Source organism: Mus pahari, chromosome 4 (assembly GCF_900095145.1).
Source record: "Mus pahari chromosome 4, PAHARI_EIJ_v1.1, whole genome shotgun sequence".
Taxonomy (NCBI): domain Eukaryota; kingdom Metazoa; phylum Chordata; class Mammalia; order Rodentia; family Muridae; genus Mus; species Mus pahari.
In genome coordinates this window covers 69,187,516-69,187,951 of record NC_034593.1, presented here as the reverse complement: position 1 = coordinate 69,187,951, position 436 = coordinate 69,187,516, and positions in this window count along the sequence as shown.

Here is a 436-nt window from a genome sequence, read left to right as displayed (position 1 = left end):
GGTATATGGATATACTTTCTTCTTCTAACTTTAAATTTAATGTAACTTTTGAGAATTGCATGAGTAATATACTTATATCAATACCATACCTCATACTTCTCCTATCTGATTTTTAAATTTTTTTTTATTATTTTCTTTATTTACATTTCAAATGCTATCCCCAAAGTTCCCTATACCCTCCCTCTGCCCCTGCTCCCCTACCCACCCACTCCCACCTCTTGGCCCTGGCCTTCCCCTTTGCTGGGTCATATAAAGTTTGCAAGACCAAGGGGCCTCTCTTCCCAATGATGGCCGATTAGGCCATCTTCTGCTACATATGCAGCTAGAGATACGAGCGCAGGGGGTACTGGTTAGTTCATATTGTTGTTGCACCTACAGGGTTGCAGCCCCTTTCAGCTCTTTGGATACTTTCAAGAAGAGTTATTTCAATGTATGT